Source organism: Aquarana catesbeiana, linkage group LG08, assembly GCF_042186555.1.
Source record: "Aquarana catesbeiana isolate 2022-GZ linkage group LG08, ASM4218655v1, whole genome shotgun sequence".
In the NCBI taxonomy this organism is placed as follows: Eukaryota; Metazoa; Chordata; class Amphibia; order Anura; family Ranidae; genus Aquarana; species Aquarana catesbeiana.
The window spans coordinates 50,900,137-50,916,538 of record NC_133331.1 but is presented as its reverse complement, the minus strand read 5'-3'; the positions used below and the strand labels follow the sequence as shown (position 1 = coordinate 50,916,538).

Sequence of the window (16,402 nt, the reverse complement as noted above, 5' to 3'; positions counted from 1 at the left end):
TCCCGGTTCTGTACACCTGTTGTGCCCGTTATGAGAGGTTCCCACCATCTCTGAATGGAGTTTCTGGGTCTGCACACCTGTGATGCCCATTTTTGGGGCTTCTCCTATCCCTGTGTTGAGCACCTGCTGTGCCCAATATGAGAGGTTCCCACCATCCCTGAATGGAGTTTCTGTGACCAAAAAGAGGGGTTCCTGGAGTTCCTGGGTCTGCAACCTGTGGTGCCCAATATGAGGGGTTCCCCCATCCATGTGTTGAGTTCCCGGGTCTGTCCACCTGCTATGCCTATTATGAGGGGTTCCTGCCATCTGTACCGTAAGCTCCCAACACTGAACATGGAGTCTCTAGGTCTGCACACCTGCGGTGCCCATTATGAAAGGTTCCCACCATTCCTGTGTTGATTTCCTGGCTCTGTACACCTGCTGTGCCCATTATGAAGGGCTCCCACCAATCCCTGCACTGAGTTTCCAGATTTGAACACCAGATGATCCCATTATGAGAGGTTCCCACGAACCCTGTGTTGAGTTCCCGGCTCTGCACACCTCTGATGCCCATTATGAGGGGTTCCCACCATCCCTCCTGGATTGTTTTATTTATTTCTAGTTATAGAGGGAATAACAGGAACAAGTGAAGCACAGAAAGGTTGGTGGGACACACACAAAGCCCCAAGATGTGCAGGGAGTATGTCAGAGGCTTATTCAACCTACCTGTCTGCACTGCACATATAACTAAAATATAACTTTTAGATGTACTGACCCTTTACATGTGAATAGGGGGATGAATGAAATCAACCCCTTAATATAATGATAAGAAGAATCTAGAAGATTCAGGGACAACCTTTACCTCCAGACCAGGTTTAGACGTTCCTTATTGTATGGTGGGAATTTGCTCCATTCATCAAGAAGAAAAGCTTCCCATTCTTTGGGGGATTCTTTCTGTAGAGCCTGCGCTTCAACAGCCTGCTTTTAAAATTTCCCAACTGCAAGTGTAAACTCGGCCTAAGAAATTCTGTTAGATTCTAGTTTTCTGCAGCAGTCTGGATCACTCTTTGTATTCTGTTTATTCATATTCATATTATTTAAGTAGAACACTCTGTGTATTGCTTCCTGGAACACTGAAATTAATCTGCATCAGCTCAGACCATCTACCTGCTACTCAAACCGCTTCAATGTCTGTCCAGCCCTTTTGTTGATCTTTCCATGAGTTGGGTCCTATAAGGTTTTCAGTATAACATTGCAGTGAAGAACTAATTCCCCCAGGTTGTGTTTTGGAGGGAATCCATGATGGCACAGAGGAGGGTCCTGTACCATGACATTTAGCACTCACTAGATCTTGGCTCTCCTTTGCATTCTTAATGGAAATTGAGATTTAAATGCTTCAAAGTTAAATTTGTTTTCCATGGGGGGTTTGTTATACTATCCGACTCTTTATCCTACAGTAATGAACAGACTCTCAGTTCAGTTGGGCAGCACAGTGGCTTAGCACTTCCACCTAGCATTAGCTGTGGGGGTTATCAATTCCAATCCCAACCACGGCACTACCTGCCTGGAGTTTGCATGTTCTCCCTGTGCCTATTTGGGTTTCCTCCGGGTACTCCGGTTTCCTCCCACTCTCCAAAGAAATGCTGGTAGGTTAATTGGCTCCTGTTTAAATTGGCCCTAGTATGTGTATGTATGAATGTGTGTAAGGGACCTTAGATTGTAAACTCCTCGAGGGCAGGGACTGGTGTGACTGTACAATATATATGTAAAGCACTGTGTACATTGACAGCGCTATATAAGTACATAAAACAGATACATTCCCTATGCATACCTATGTATTCTTGAGGGTTTTGTGCTGTATGTTGGCTTGTGTATACTGATCAGATCTCTAGCAATAGCGGTTTCATTAGCTGTGCACAGTGATACCCACAGGGGACTTTATGGATTTTGGCAGGCAGCAATCTTCCAGTCACCCGGCAGTACAGAGGAGGATTATATACAGTATGGCAAGTTCTATACCTTGTACAGCATATGCAGACTACAATTACATGGAATCTGTGGGTGTTGCTGGAAGCTAAGCGCTCAGGTGATGCAGTTTAATAATTCAGACAGCGGCGGGCAGGCTGGGCATGTCACTATCAAAGATATTGTTTAAGTTTCATAATTATCACATTAGGCTCATTTCTGCTGAGACTTGCACTATATTTAGAGAAATAATTGTTCCAAAATATTAGAAGAGAGAATAGGAAGGGTGTAAGTGTGATTTCTGCAGACTGAGCACCAGGGGGTGCTATTGTTCACAAGGCATTTAATCTGGGTGCGTAGGCAGCAGTATAGATTCTCTTGCTCTAATGATTTTCAATGTGTGTGATGGAAGACAGCGTTGTGCCTCTGCATCTCTCGTGTCCATACACAAACTACTGATTCACTGGCAGGGACTTCCTGTCTACATGCATTTCAGCGATGTTGCATGGCATTTCTTTGGGTGAGTTGCCTGATTGTGACAACAGTGTACCATGGCTGTGTAATATTACACAGTGAATTGTAGTCTCCACTGTGGGTGTAAGTCTCAAGGTAACAACACAGGAGCAAAGTGCCTTGAAAAAATATTCATACCCCTTGAAATTTTCCACATTTTGTCATGTTACAACCAAAAACGTAAATGTATTTTATTGGGATTTTATGTGATAGACCAACACAAAGTGGCACATAATTGTGAAATGGAAAGAAAATGTTAAATGGTTTTCAAATTTTTTACAAATATGTGAAAAGTGTGGGGTGCATTTGTATTCCGCCCCCTTTACTCTGATACCCCTAACTAAAATGTAGTAAAACCGATTGCCTTCAGAAGTCACCTAATTAGTAAATAGAGTCCACCTGTGTGTAATTTAATCTCAGTATAAATACAGCTGTTCTGTGAAGCCCTCAGAGGTTTGTTAGAGAACCTTAGTGAACAAAGGGTATCACGAAGGCCAAAAAACAAGAGACAGGTCAGGGATAAGGTTGTGGAGAAGTTTAAAGCAGGGTTAGGTTATTAAAAAAATATTCCATGCTTTGAACGTCTCACGGAGCACTGTTCAATCCATCATCCGAAAATGGAAAGAGTATGGCACAACTGCAAACCTACCAAGACATGGCCGTCCACCGAAACTGACAGGCCGGGCAAGGAGAACAATAATCAGATAAGCAGCAAAGAGGCCCATGGTAACTCTGAAGGAGCTGCAGAGATCCACAGCTCAGGTGGGAGAATCTGTCCACAGGACAACTATTAGTCATGCTCTCCACAATTCTGGCCTTTATGGAAGAGTGGCAAGAAGAAAGTCATGGTAGAAAGAAAGCCATAAGAAGTCCCATTTGTAGTTTGCGAGAAGCCATGTGGGGGACACAGTAAACATGTGGAAGAAGGTGCTCTGGTCAGAGGAGACCAAAATTGAACATATTGGCCTAAAAGGAAAATGCTATGTGTAGCAAAAAACTAACACTGCACATCACCCTGAACAAACCACCCCCACCGTGAAACATGGTGGTGGCAGCATCATGTTGTGGAGATGCTTTACTTCAGCAGGAACAGGGAAGCTGGTCAGAGTTGATGGGAAGATGGATGGAGCCAAATACAGGGCAATCTTAGAAGAAAACCTGTTAGAGTCTGCAAAAGACTTGAGACTGGGGCAGAGGTTCACCTTCCAGCAGGACAACGACCCTAAACATACAGCCAGAGCTACAATGGAAAGGTTTAGCTCAAAGCATATTCATGTGTTAGAATGGCCCAATCAAAGTCCAGACCTGAATCCAATTGAGAATCTGTGGCAAGACTTGAAAATTGCTGTTCAGAAGTTCTCCAGCCAATCTGACAGAGCTTGATTTATTTTGCAAAGAAGAATGGGCAAAAATGTCACTCTCTAGATGTGCAAAGCTGGTAGAGACATCCCCAAAAAGACTTGCAGCTGTAATTGCAGTGAAAGGAGGTTCTACAAAGTATTAACTCAGGGGGGCTGAATACAAATGTACCCCACACTTTTCACATATTTATTTGTAAAACATTTTGAAAACCATTTATCATTTTCCTTGCACTTCACAATTATGTGCCACTTTGTGTTGGTCTATCACATAAAATCCCAATAAAATACATTTTTGTTTTTGGTTGTAACATGACAAAATGTGGAAAATTTCAAGGGGTATGAATACTTTTTCAAGGCACTGTATCCTAATAGATTGTAATTTCTTCTACAATCAGTAATCTCCTTTATATCTAAATAGATTGTAAGCTCTTCCACCATCTGTATTCTCCCTCATGCCCCAATATTCACACTAATGCCACGCACACACGATCGCACATTGATCGGACATTCTGACAACAAAATCTATGGATTTTTTCCGACGGATGTTGGCTCAAACTTGCATACACACGGTTTACAAAAAGCTTGTCGGAAATTCCAAACGTCAAGAACGCGGTGACGTACATCATGTACGACGAGCCACGAAAAATGAAGTTCAATAGCCAGTGCGGCTCTTCTGCTTGATTCCATGCATGCGTGGAACTTTGTGCGTCGGAATTGTGTACACACGATCGGAATTTACGACAACGGATTTTGTTGTCAGAAAATTTGAGATCCAGATCTAAAATTTTGTGTGACGGAAATTCCGATGGAAAATGTCCGATGGAGCCTACACACAGTCGGAATTTCCGACAAAAAGCTCCCATCGAACATTTTCCGCCGGAAAATCTGACCGTGTGTATGGGGCATCATACCCTAAGAGACTGTAAGCTCTTCTACATTCTGTATCCTCCCTAATACCCCAATAGGATGTAAGCTCTTCCACCTTCCATATCCTCCCTTGTACCCCAATATCTAATACCTTAATAGACTGTAAGCTCTTCTACTTTCTGTATCTTCCCTTGTGCCCTAATAGATTGTAAATTCTTCCATCTTCCTTATCCTCCCTTATAACCCATTTCAACATTTGTACTCTCATAGATTGTAAGCTCTTCTACATTCTGTATCCTCTCCAATACATCACTATTATGTAAGCTCTTCCACCTTCTGTATCCTCCCTTTTACCCCAATATTCACACTTTTATACCCTAATAGACTGTAAGCTCATCTATATTCTGTTTCCCCCCTTATACTCCAATCGATTGTAAGCTCTTTCACCTTCCTTATCCTTCCTTATAACCAATATCAACACTTGTACCCTAATAGATTATAAGCTCTTCTACAGTCTACATCCTCCCCAATAATTATTAAGAGCTTCCACCTTCCATATCTTTACTTATACCCTAATAAATGGCAAGCTCTTCCACATTCTGTATCCCTTGATTGTACCCTAAGAAATAGAGGCAGGGAAGTGAGGCTGAGAATGAAGAGTTCGGGAAAGGAAGTGCAGAAAAAACTCTATGGAAGGGTTGTGGTTGTGTTGCTTCTGCCTAAGTAGAGAAAAGGTTGTGTTCTGTAAAACCATTTCCTATGAACAGACCCTTGGCTCATATGCGGCCCTTGTGGACTGCGGTGGGACCAGGGAGTGGAATCCCTTCAAATGAGGGAACTTTACAGTTCGGATTCCACATCCCGGACTCTGCAACCGTGCAACCACCCCCCAATGATCCATGATCCCCGAAATATCCATTCTTTACTTGGCATCCTAATTAATACAAAGAGTTTTATAACTCCTCTGTGTCATCCCTCTGTCTGGTACGAATAAACCTTCTCACCATTCAGAGTCTGCTTTCATCTCTAATTACCTCCTTGTTCTTCTCATTATCTGCCCAGATAAAATGGCTGCAGTAACTGCAGACACGACTCTCCAACCGCCCCACATTTCCTCGCAGCCTTTCCGCTCTGATCCTCCGACATAATCCGTTTATCTTTTACAAGGTTGGGAAATTGCTCTGAATGCAGAACCCTCAGTCGGAGATATTTTGTACAGTCTCCCTGCCGTGCTGGGATCAAATCTAATTGGGTGAAAATTGCTCAATTCATTGGCAGAAAAAGATCGCTGAGCTGTCAGTTTTATTCAGAAATTTGGTGCAGTATTAATACTGTATTTTTTATTAAAGTGGTTCTAACAGCAGAATGTTTTTTTTTTATCTTCATGCATTCTGGGGATTAAGGTAAATACACTTACCTGAGCCCAATCTCGATACAGCTCTGTGGCAGAGAGCAGCGGCTCTCTCCCTCCTCATTGGAGGTCCATGCAGCAGCGGGAGCCATTGGCTGTCAATCACAGGCAGCGAAGAGTGAGTGAAAGGCGGGGCTAAGCCATGCTCTGTGTGTCAATGGACACACAGCGCAGCTCAGGAACAAGCTTGCACAAGTTCCGCCATAGGAAGCAGGTTGCTTTGGGGGCACTCGAGGGGGGAGGAGCCAGGAGCACCAGCAGGGGACCTGAGAATAGGAAGACCGGGCTGCTCTATGCAAAACCATTACACAGAGCAGGTACGTATGACATGTTTTTATTGTTTTTATTTCCAATATTTTTTATTAGTCACATTCCAAAAGTAATACAAAAGTAATCATGATCTATTACTTATATTTTGATACAGAGCCATACAATCAAGAAAATTTGTAGAAAGTGGAAAAAAAAGGAACATTCATAACTTTCCCAAAGTTCAATAAAGAAAAAGTATTTAATCAAGGACTCTGTGGTGTCTGTGCATTAACAGTAGCCTGTCATTCCACCAACCTAGTTATTATTTTTAAAAAATGTATATTAGAATCACTTTAATTTATATTGCTCTGACATATTCCATGGTGTTGTACAGAGAACACTGAACCAGTCACATCAGTCTTTGCACCAGAGGAGCTTTCACTCTAATGTCCCCACCACAGTCATACACTATTATTATTATATTATACATTTATATAGAATTAACTTATTTTGCAGTGCTGTACAAAGAACACGGAGTATGTCACATTAGTCTCTGCGTCAAAGAAGCATACACTCTAAAGTCCCACCACAGTCACGCTACTGTTATTATTATACATTCAAATAGCTCTGAAACATTCCATGGTGCTGTACAGTGAGCCAGCCACATCAGTCTCTGAATCAGAAGAGCTTACACTTCAACATCCCCACTACCGTCACACACTAATATTATTATACTTTTTCATAGCTCTGACATATACTGCAGTGCTGTACAGAGAACACAGATCCAGGCACATCGATCTTTGCGCCAGAAGAGCTTACACTTTAATGTCCCCATTACTTTAAAGTCCGTTAGTTCACGTGGAATGCACAGTGTCAGGTTCCCATTCGGAAAAAAGTCCTTCCTGTTGAGGTGGTGGTGCACGACATTCTGGGTGAGGTTCAGAAGATTCGGGGTCTTGAGAAGGACAGCTGGCGGCCGGGGGCCTGGACAAATGCGTGGAGGAATGTCAGGTCTCCGTAGCTGCTGTCTGTTAGTCTCTGGGTGTGCAGGTTTTCATTCTGTTCTTTCACGCCCCCTAGATTGTTATAAAATCAGATTATTGGAATAATAAGACTGCATGCATGGGATAAATAAAAATAAGACTGCATGCATGGGATTAATGTGTAATTGTTTCTTAGTCTGAGGGTGTGTTTAGGTGGAGGTTAGGGCTTTGTTGTGGTGCATTATTATTATTATTATAACATATATCTTGGTTTGTATATTTAATTCTGTTTTTTTTTTTTCTGGCAAAAAAGCCAGTTTGTCTTTTTTATGCTGAAGTAAGCTATTTTTGTTTGTTTAATATAATTTCATTTATTCTGTATATACGTAAATATGGTTTTTTTAAGTTGTATAATAGTAAGATTTTTAATAAACAAAAAGTGTACACTTTAATGTCCCCACAACAGTCAAACACTATTATTATTATACATTTATATCGCTCTGACATATTCCTCAGTGCTGTACAGAGAACAGAGTTTTCATATCAGTCAACAACACAAGTCCAAAAAACACTTTTAGCGCTAGATCCAGGGGAAGTATTCCATCAAACTTCTTTCTAGAATGCCTTTCAAAGGTGCAGCCCTCCTCCGACCGGGAAGTCCACTGAACACACTGCAAAAAACACATAGGAGGGCGCAAGAGCTCAAAGGAAAGGGGTATGACCCCCAAAATGCGTCAGTGGTCTAACCCTTTGTATCTAGGATGTGCCGCTATTGCGTCCTGGCTGGAGCCGATCTGTTTGGCTTATGATCTTTTGTTCGCATGTGACTATCCATTTGTCTATGTGGATTCAATAAAAATTATTTATGGTAATGCATAAGGTGGTCACGCTCTCCTGTGTGTTTTTTGCAGTGTCCTCATATCAGTCTCCTCACTAGAGGAGCTTACACTTTAATGTTCACACCACAGTCCCACACTATTATTTTTTTTTTTGTATATCTTTTATTTTGTTTGTGTACCCAGAATTGTACAATACAAACCAAGCAGGGAAGAGCATAAAGGGGTACATAGGTAACCAACATGCAGTATAAATCGTGCACAATATGGACTGCTCAACTATAATAAGCATAATACAGTAAAACAACAGCAAAACAGATTGCAGCCATAAGAGCTTGGAGATCAAACAAACTTAAAATCGGTTATCAGCCAACAGAACTACTGGCTTAGCTAGAGGCAACAGATAGCGTCTCTAAGTAATGTAATAAAGTCCTGGGGTCACTTAGGGGGCCCCAGGGGCCATGAAAAAGTGTCTTTGGGGCACTTAGCTACAAAAGGGGGAAAAGTGGGGGTAAAGAAAGAAAAATGACAGAGGAAGGGTGGAGGGGGAGCAAGGAGGGGGTGAAGAGACGTATGATCAGAGAGGTAAAATAGCAAGGTCGCTCGCCCAAGGCCAAAATCAGGTAAAACCCAGGAATTCACCCGGGTTACTAAACCTCTCGTAAATAGGCGTCCATGTATACAAAATGTTGCCATGGCCTCCAGGTGTCCCGAAAGATCTCCTCCCTATTGTATACGGTTGCCGTAAGATCCTCCATGTCTCTAAGTTCATTCATTTTGGAGTACCCAAAAGATCTTGAGGGCAGAATCACAGATCTCTATCGCAGAGGAATTCAACAACTGGATCGTGAGAGATGCCTTATTTTTTGATGGGCCGTGTCTTGAGGTGCAGCTGCCGGGTTTCCTGCTAGATCAACATTGGTCAGATCTTTAATGGTAGAGGGCATTTCCTGCCAGAACGGTTTGATTCTTGGGCAGTCCCAGAAAATGTGGAACATTGTGCCTCGATCAGCATTGCATCGCCCTCACGTATCTGGTACCTGTGGAAAAATGCTGTGTAGAGTAACGGGAACCCTATACCACCTAGTCAAAATCTTGTAGCTGGTTTCTTGGACCTTAGTGGCAATCGAAGATTTCTGAGCAAAATGAAGAATTGTCTCCTTTTGTAGGTCAGTAAAATGCATAGTAATATCTGATTCCCACTTGGAAAGGAAAGCCGGGGTAAAAATCTACTTTCGGTTGGACCAAGGCAGCGTAGATAGTGGAAATACAGTGGCAAATCGGTTCCCGTCTACGGCAGATGCTTTCTATTTCCGAAAGTTAACGGGAAACACCCAGAGAACGAGCACACTGGCGAAGAAAATGAGCTAGAAGCTACCCCAAAAGTCTAATGGGGGAACCAAGGTGTTCGTAAGGGCAGCGGAGGTAAGCTTGCCATCGGGCCCCAAGAAGTCGCAAAGATGGAGACGACCACTGGACAACGAACTTTGGAACTGCGGGTTGTGGAGGCCTGGTTGGAACTCTGGATTCCCTAGAATAGGGATCATGGGTGACGGCAGTGAGAAAAGTGAAGACTTTTCTCACTCACTGAAGTCACTGAAGTGACGGCTTGGTAGCTGGGAGGTGATCCAGGGACAGCTCTTTGCCGTGTCACCGGAGTCCTCCAGCTCCATAGCCACCCAGTGTTTTGCCTCAGCGTGGCAATGCCAGTCCACCATCCTGGTAAAGCGAGTCACCCTATAGTACGCCCGCACATCTGGGAGGCCAACTTCACCCTGTCGTTTAGGGAGAAGTTGGAGATGGGGTTTCCGATGGAACCACACAAATTCCCAGAAGAGGGAGTTCACTTGCTTGAAGAACATGGGAGGTAATCTGATGGGGAGACCTTGTAGAAGATAAAGAACCTTTGGCAATAATGTCATCTTGAGGGTATTGCAACAGCAAAACCAGGTCAACATGAGTGAATGCCAGGAAAGTAAGTCAGCTTTCATGCTCAAAAGAAGTCAAATATTTGCCGAATAAAGAGTAGCGCAGGGTCTGGCGTGACATGTATTCCCAAACAACGAACAGAATCAGTCGCCCAATGAAAGGGAAAAGAAGGATGGAGATGTCTGATTACAGCCTGCTCCACTGTAATTTTGAGAGCAGAGGATTTGGATAAATTAATTTGGAAGTATGACAGGGTGCCATACTCACGGAAGGAGTGTAGTAGATTCGGCAGGGACGTCAGCGGATACATCAGAAAGAAAATTTAAATCGTCCGCGAAGGCCACAACTTTGTGAGGCTTTCCGAAGGCCCACAATGCTGTAATCAAGTCTCACTGTGCATAGAAAGGATTCCAGAGTAAGACTGAAGATCAGGGGTGAGAGCGAGCATCCCTGACGAGTACCATTCGTGATTGCAAAGAAATCAGACCTTGTCTCATTAACTTTAACTGCAGCCGAAGGACAAGAATATAGGGAGAGGATCCAGCTCAACATAGAGGACCCCAGGCCGATATGTCCTACACTAATATTAATATTATACATTTATATAGCTCTGATGTATTCTGCAGTGCTGTACAAAGAACATTGAGTATGTCACATTAGTCTCTGCACCAGAGGAGCTTACACTCTAATGTCCCACCACAGTCGCACACTATTATTGATATTATTATACATTTATATGGCTCTTACACATTCAGCAGTGCTGTGCAGAGAATCCTGTAGTACTAATCTGTCTTTAAAAATATTGTAAAAACTGATTTTGGGAAAGGTAGAATTGCTAGTCGGAATACTTCTTTAAGGGCCATTGATACAATAACATTGCTGAGCTCAGCATTGGCAGCCAGTGAGTTTCCTTTAACAAGGGGGAGTCACTCTTTTTACCAATCTTGTTCCACTACGGCTAAACCCAGAACAGGACTGGCTGACCACAATTCTCAATCATTCATCAGTAAGAACCATCCACATGTATTTGAACTGTGCACCTACTGTTTAGCCGGAGTGCCTCCTTAACCACTGTCTACAAACCATCTGCGATTAATTGATCTGCTTTTTTTATTTTATTTTTTTTCTCCGTATTCAGTTTTTCTAGATTCGCTATTGAGCCAAACAATGTTGTTTTTCGTCTTGGAACGCATCTGTACAATTCTATCGCACCTGTCAGGGAGAGACTTGACAGTCTAACGAGCAGCAAATATTAATCTATTGTCAGGGAAAAAGCAGGGCCCGAATCATTCCATCTCGCGGCTCGTTTTAGCCAGAGAACACACAGCTGAAATTACAGCACGGGGCCTGAAACCGGCGATAATAACACAGGAGCGGCCTGTCCTCGCCGACAATTACCACTAAAAGGGTTCAAGCGTATTGAGGCGCGGAGATGGCTGACAGTAAAGTGAGGGATTGTTAGCTCGTAATCCGCCAAAAAGACGGCGATGGAATAATAGATTTTGTTAAAGCCGAATAATAAGATCGGGGGCCATGGGATTTGACAACATTGATAGCACTCTTATTTCTGAGGGGTCGGGGCGTTGAAGGATCTTAGGGTCGTGACATACGCCCGCGGCTCTTCTTACATGTAGAAACCGAGTGTCTAAGGCTTTTAGATGTACGCCTCGGAGCTATTGTCACATTTTTCTGAGAGTCATTTCATGACTACACATTCTACATGCTGTTCTATATATACATCTTTCTACAGGTGTGTGGACTTCACCTTTAGTGGCAGTCTGAAGTATTAGGCAGTGCAGATTGCATTCTTGCTAAAGAACTGCTGGTATAAACGCCAGTCTAAACTCCTAGACTGGAAAAAAGAAGGAACAGTAAAGGAAAGTCACCATACAGGAGGGTTCTCCAAACTTTCTAAACAAAGGGCGTTTACTGTCCTTCAGACTATATGGGGGTCGGACTGTGGCCAGTTTGAGTACAAAATGTCCTGGCATCAGTGGGAGTCAACAGTCCCCATCATTGGTGTCAGTGGGAGGAATTGTGCCCCATCATTGGTGTCATTGGGAGGAACTGTGCCTCATCGATGGGTCCCCTTGTTGGTGTCATTGGGAGGAACTGTGCCTCATCATTGGGTCCCCTTGTTGTCATTGGGAGGAACTGTGCCTCATCATTGGGTCCCCTTGTTGGTGTCATTGGGAGGAACTGTGTCCTATCATTGGTGTCATTGGAAGGAATTGTGCCCCATCATTGCTGTCATTGGGTCCCCTTGTTGGTGTCATTGGGAGGAACTGTGTCTCATCTTTGGGTCCCCTTGTTGGTGTCATTGGGAGGAACTGTGCCTTATCATTGGGTCCCCTTGTTGGTGTCATTGGGAGGAACTGTGCCTCATCTTTGGGTCCCCTTGTTGGTGTCATTGGGAGGAACTGTGCCTCATCATTGGGTCCCCTTGTTGGTGTCATTGGGAGGAACTGTGCCCTATCATTGGTGTCATTGGAAGGAATTGTGCCCCATCATTGCTGTCATTGGGTCCCATTGTTGGTGTCATTGGGAGGAACTGTGCCTGCCCATAGATGGATCAAATCTTGGCCAGACCCTACTGAACCAGCCAAATCCATGTATGGCCAGCCTAAATGAGCATTTAAGGTGGGGGGGGGGGGGTGGCACTGCAAGGGTAGATTTTGTGTAACTCCCACGGTTCAGCTTTAGGACCAGTTCACACTGCAACGTCTGTTAAATTGCAGAGCAGCCAGGGGTGATTGAACGCTCAGGCCGCTCTGCGTTGCCGGCTGGCTAGGGGGCAGTGTGGTGTACGATTCAGCATATCTGAATCTGAATTCAGATTCTTTTTTTTTTTTTTTTTTTGTACCAGCCTTATATTAATTGTACAAAACTTACACTTCATTCACTGCAATGTCGGGTGGCGCAATGCACTGCACTGCCTGACATTGCAGTGTGATTGGAGCCGGAGCGCTAGGCTGCATTGCAGTGTGAATGGGACACACAGGAAACAATTGTTTCCTGTGTGTCCTTGCGGTGGCAGACATTTTACTAGTGCAATAAAACTTCTGTAACCGCACATATTGTGAATTGGCCCTTAAAGTGAGCCTGTCAATAGCCTTACAAGTCCTTATGAATAAATTCCTGACATGTCACATTATACAGCAACAGTATTATTTTGTAGATCTAGTATCTTTTATTTCTGAAAAGCCATCCTTGAGCTCCAGTCAGTGACTTTGCCTAGGCTGAGATGATGTCATCAGTCTGCTGCAGGCAGAAGGAAGCATTTCCTCAGTCTTCTCTCCCCCAGTGATCAGACTGCAGCATTGTAACTTTTCTAGCAAGTCACAAGGTGAGAGGCAGCAGCAGGGGCTGATCTGTGTCAGACATTTGTGTTATTATTACTTATATGATTGTGTCATCTCAAGGGTGACCCTGGATGATGCCTGAACAAAGATGGTGCTGCTTTTGAAGTCCAAATAACTTTTTAAAAGTTAACATGTTAAAATTTTTATGAGATTTCCCTGATTGGGTTTATGTATTTAGAATGTGTGTTGGTGCATGAAAAACACGCACAATGAAAAGTATAAAATAGAGGGAGCATTAGAGTGTACAGCGAGAATCACAGGAACTCTGAAGCATTGGGGTGTCACCACCCGGATCATTATCGCGGTCTGTCCTCCACATTTCAAAGCGTCTCTGAACACGGCCGCGCATCGCTTTGTTTTATTCTGTCACTCTCAGAGGAAGCGTCTTCATCCTGCACAATATCAGCGCAGGATTAAAATAGCCGGCCGCCTTGGAAGGCGATTGAGCGTCAGGGGCCCCGCGTCTCGGAGGCTTCACATGATGTGACAAACAAGGCTCCTCTCCCCTCCCCCACCATTCTAGGACAGGAATCAGAAATATACATTTCTCCGCTGCTAAATATATGACAAGCTCGTTTTATTTGTCTACCGGAGGCGAAATGTCAGCGCAGCGTATATGAGGCTGAGATGTCAGCACATTCCGACGGGTCTTGTCGGGAATGAAAGGAGCCGAATTACTCGGCCAGCGCAGCTGGGCGCCTGTCCTCATTTCTTATTGGCTCCCCTGTGTGTATGTACAGAGCCCCCCCTATAGCCCCCATAGCGGACAGCTCTGTATATCACAAATTGTTTAACATGATCACATTTATTTGAGGAATTATGCCGGACGCATGCGGGGGGGGGGGGGGGGTCTCCTACGCTTATGTCTGCGCTCTGCTCAAGGATTGTGAGCTCTGCTCATCGCATATCCGGGAGGTGATCAGAAATGACTTCGCGGGGCGATGGCTGCTCCTTGATAGCCGAAATGCTCTGCAGTTCCTCGCTTTCTGTTGCTATTAGGCTAGGTTCACACTAGAACGCAGTGCGGGAAATCCGTGTTCTGTGCGTATTTCTCACACCGCAATATGCAGCAGGTGTCAATGTTAAAGCGCTAGTAAACCGCTGCAATAAAAAAAAAAAAAACTTTCCCCTACAAAATAATAGCAGATGCATACTGGCACATTATGAAATACTTTCGTTAAAACAAAGCCCTCCAGCGGCGCGCTGTCACCACGGAGAGAGGGCTCCCATCTTCCCCCGGTCTTCCTTCCAAGTTTGCGGTCCCCGGATGTGTGAGCGGTCGGAGCTGCGATGATGTCATAGGAGCCCTCGGTTATGGCAAGGTATGCCGGACCTTCAGAGCTCATCCGCCGGTGATGTCACTGGCTTCATCCAGGGTGAATATGTCCTAAGCGGTGCATGTTTAGGAGATATTCTACAGGTAAACCTTATTATAGGCTTACCCAGGAGCGGCCCGTCCAATGTGGGCACACGGGAGACGCCTCCCCTATCCACCGCCGCCACCATCCCTATCCATGCGCCCGGCCCCTTTCAGGGCACCGGGCGCATGAATTCCTATGGCAGGGGTGGGCAGGAGGGTGTTTTTTGAAGCACCTGATTAGAGCCAGAGGCTCTAATAGGCTTCAAAATAGGGTGGGCTTGGGGCGCAGGGCATTGCGTCTGGAGCCCACCCAGGTGTGTTGAAACAGCAAATGAATATTCGCTGCTGCAACACTGTTCCTCCTCCCGGCCAATTGGATACAGGTCTTATACCCATCACCCGATTGGCTGAAAGGACAGATTCTATTGGACGCCTAGGAGGAGGGGAAGAGCCTCACGGCAGAAGCGAGGAGGAAAAGACACAGGCGCTTATGCCTGTTGCAGCCTGATGTCCGCCGATCCCCGTTGTGCCCGCTGCTGCCAATCCCTGCTGCTGTCCGATGTGCCCGCTGCCTAGATGGGGTAAGTGCCAGCGGACCGGCAGACAAGGCGGGGGGTGGTTGTTTGCCGCCCCCCCCCCCCCCAATAAAAAAAAACACCAGCTGCCGCTGGACTTACCTGTTGGTAAAAATCACAAAGCAGGCTTTACTACCACTTTAAGTTAACGGCATGCCAAAGACAATGCGTTTGCCTGCACCGGATCCCTTGGTACAATAGCACATTGCGATCCAGTTGAAGGGCATTTCCAAAGGTAGCATGTCAGCAGCTATAATATTTGAAACTGCTGACTTTTAAATTTTTGGTGGGGGGGGGGGGGGGGGTCTGGAGCTCCTCTTTAAGGAGCAATATTACCAAAGCATGGCTGTCTAGGCCTCTGCTGAGGAGATTAGCCCTTTATATATATGTCAATGAGACAAAGTGATTGAAAATCCAAAATTTTACAGTTGTCACTAGAACAGGAAGAGAGGGGAAATCTCCTAATGGGGACACCTGCTCCAGTGGCATGTGTCTAAGGCAGAAATGTCCTTCGCTTTAGAGAAATGTTCTCTCATTTCCTGTTGCGTCTCTAGGACAGGAAGTGCAGGGGATTCTCCCTAATGAGACACTTATGACACAAAACTTGTTTCCTTGATTAATTCAAAACTGAGAAAAATATAAATAATGTTGTGCATATTAACAGGCCTCCCAGATAAAAGTTATTAGGCATTTGTGCCCTTCCGTTCTAGAAGATATTTCCTTTTAGACCAGAACTTGTTACAATTTCTGTAGACGCACATTATATACTGTGAGGGGTTAGCTCGGCAGCGGGTGTGTGTGACCCCCTGGATGGGTTCACCACACAAAAACAGGCACAGCAGACAGCTTGGTAGGTGAAACAAAAAACAAAGGTGCGGTTTATTCAGACTAGATGCATTGAAAAAATAACAGAAAAACAAAAAGAAACATGAAAAGAAATCCTGGTCAGCTTGACCGCTTACTACACACGTAGATTCCCTAACTAACAACTGGGTGCAGCCTTGTGCTGCCC

The 16,402-nt window shown here is 44.5% G+C and overlaps 1 protein-coding gene across 1 annotated transcript in view; it reads left to right on the top strand.

Annotated features, from left to right (window-relative positions):
* ATRNL1 (attractin like 1) overlaps positions 1-16,402 on the top strand; it is a 968,544-nt gene that overhangs the window by 806,074 nt on the left and 146,068 nt on the right. The gene's annotated exons all lie outside the window — the stretch shown is intronic.